Raw genomic sequence first — 2,614 nt, 5'->3', positions numbered from 1 at the left:
ATAACTGTGTGTGTGTGTGTGTGTGTGTGTTATTTAATCTAAAAATGTATAAATCTTTTTTACTCTAGTCTTCCTTCTTCGCGTGTTTCTGTATTTAGTGTAGATTCTCTCAGCTGCTGTATATCCGGTCTCTCGGGTTTATCCCGGGTTCTTTCTTTGGTCCGGATGTCAGCGGGGAGCGGCAGAGCAGCAAGCGGGGACAGACCTCCTCCTCCCCGGCCTGCCGTCCTCCCTCCTCCCGCTGCAGCGCCGGAGAAGATCTAAACCCCCCTCCTTGTCCTCCGAGCCCCCCGCCTGGCACAGTCAGACTCTAACCCCCACCTCTGAATAATCACACCTGGCGCGGCAGCAGTGAGCGGGCGCGCGCGCGCACCTGTCTGCTCTCACCTGTACCTGCGCAGGTAGAGCAGCCAGGTGCGAGCAGACAGAAGCGCGCAGAGGAGAGGAGCGGAGCAGGTACCTACCGGAGCGCCTTGTGCCTCCTCCCGTTGAACGAGCAGAAGAAGAAATGGCAGAAAACAGGAAAAAAAAAAAAAAGTGCTGCAGCGCGAGCCCCCTCCCTCAGAATCAAAAATAAAAAAATAAGATTCCGGTCCCGGAGCGTACCGGCTTGGTGAAGGGGGGATGAGGAGAAGAAGGAGGAGGGGGAGGGGGGGGGTCTGTCCGGGCGGCAGGTCTGATCCGTGACTCTCCTCACCGGAGAACGACAACAGAAACAGGCGGGGGAGCCGCTACCAGCACGCGCCACCTATCTACATGAGGAGGGATAATTGAGGAGAGTCTCCTCCCCCCTCCCCCCCCCCCCCCGGCCCGCCGCCCCCCCCCCCCCCCCCCCCCCCCCCCTGATCCGGATCACTCTGTTTCTTTGAGGTTTGGGTTTAAAGAAGGAGCTCGTGCCGGTTCACAGCGCCCACGCGGCCCCTCGTGCCGCTCACACAGGAGCACACACGGCACCTGATTGGCCCACACAGGTAGATAAGGCTACCTGAGCAGGTGCAGGCTCAGCAGCACGCGCTGCTCTGAGGAGGAGAGAAAGGAGCATGCGCAGACGGCTCTGAGCTCTGAACGGTTTATCCGAACTGCTCTGTTCAACAACAACAAAAAAGAGTCTCTTCCGGACTTTGATTGACAGTTATGACGTCAGGTCAGCTGCATATTTATTTATTAATAATTAATAAACGAACAAAAAATATGAGAATCAACAAATAAAATAAAATAAAAAGTTTTTTGAACAAAGAACAAATAAATAAATTAAAGCATAAAACGAACAAAAAATGATTAAATATTTAAAATATTTCATAAAATAATATTGTAAATATTTATGTTATGATATAAAATGTAGATAATATTTATTTAAAAATGTAAAAAAAATGAAGAACATGTTTGGATTGATTTTAATAAAATTATTTAAGTTAATAAAATATTTTTATGAATAAAACAATCAGCTTTGTTTCACTGAGATCTCAGGTGAGATCACACAACCTCAGGTGAGATCACATGACCTCAAGTGAGATCACACGACCTCAGGTGAGATCACACGACCTCAGGTGAGATCACACGACCTCAGGTGAGACCACACGACCTCAGGTGAGATCACACGGCCTTAAGTGAGATCACAGGACCTCAGGTGAGATCGAACGACCTCAGGTGAGATGACCTCAAGTGAGATCACATGACCTCAGGTGAGATCACTTGACCTAACCTCAGGTGAGATCACATGACCTCAGGTGAGATCACTTGACCTAACCTCAGGTGAGATCACATGACCTCTGGTGAGATCACAAGACCTCGGGTGAGATCACATGACCTCAGGTGAGATGACCTCAAGTGAGATCACATGACCTCAGGTGAGATCACTTGACCTAACCTCAGGTGAGATCACATGACCTCTGGTGAGATCACAAGACCTCAGGTGAGATCACACGACCTCAGGTGTTAAACATTTAATAATTAAACGTTATACTGTGTAGTGCCCTTTCAAAGTAAATGTCCTGATGTTGAATGAGGGTCAGTGACATTTGACCTGTACAGTCAGGTGTGTGGGACCTGTAGGAACTGCAGCTGTAAAGTTGGACATTTTAACATGGGGCTCTATGGGGACTGACTCACTGCAGGAGACAGACTCTAGTGGACACTGGAGGAACTGTTCATATTTGAAGCCAGAGGTAACTGCACACTCCCTGTGACCGTTCAGCCTCTCTCTCTCAGGTGGATGATAATCTATGATGCAGACATGTGGATTACCTTAATCTGTGTTTTTGGTGGGTGGTATTATGGGATGTTGGGGGTTTAAAGGGGTATTACACTAATCACAGTATGAGTGTCCCATTAGGCTTACATCAGTGGGCGGGGTGGGGGAGGGTGGCACATCTGTCTGAACCCCAACAATCTCTGGATGCAGGTGAGGGGGGGGGGGGGGGGGGGGGGCATTAGAGGAGGGATTATCAAGTCAGTGGGGGGAGGGGGGGTGATGACAATAATGTCTGTTCATGTCAAATTATACGATTATAACAGACCCCCTCCCACAAACAGAAACCAATAGGTCCACAGACCTGAGACCAGATCCCACTGGTTTAACCTGGACCCACTCTGTGTGAGTCAGTGGTAGTTTCAA

At 49.2% G+C, this 2,614-nt stretch overlaps 1 protein-coding gene across 2 annotated transcripts in view; it reads right to left on the bottom strand.

The window, feature by feature from the left end:
• zeb2a (zinc finger E-box binding homeobox 2a) overlaps window positions 1-698 on the bottom strand; it is a 45,898-nt gene extending 45,200 nt beyond the window's left edge. For both annotated transcript variants that reach the window (XM_061054098.1, XM_061054099.1), the window contains exon 1: window positions 465-698. The gene's annotated coding sequence lies outside the window, so the exon portion shown is untranslated. The remainder of the gene's footprint in view (window positions 1-464) is intronic.
• Window positions 699-2,614: the final 1,916 nt, after the last annotated feature.

The sequence above is a fragment of the Labrus mixtus genome, chromosome 13, assembly GCF_963584025.1.
Source record: "Labrus mixtus chromosome 13, fLabMix1.1, whole genome shotgun sequence".
Taxonomy (NCBI): Eukaryota; Metazoa; Chordata; class Actinopteri; order Labriformes; family Labridae; genus Labrus; species Labrus mixtus.
The sequence above is the reverse complement of the archived record's forward strand: the minus strand, read 5'-3'. Positions and strand labels throughout refer to the sequence as shown.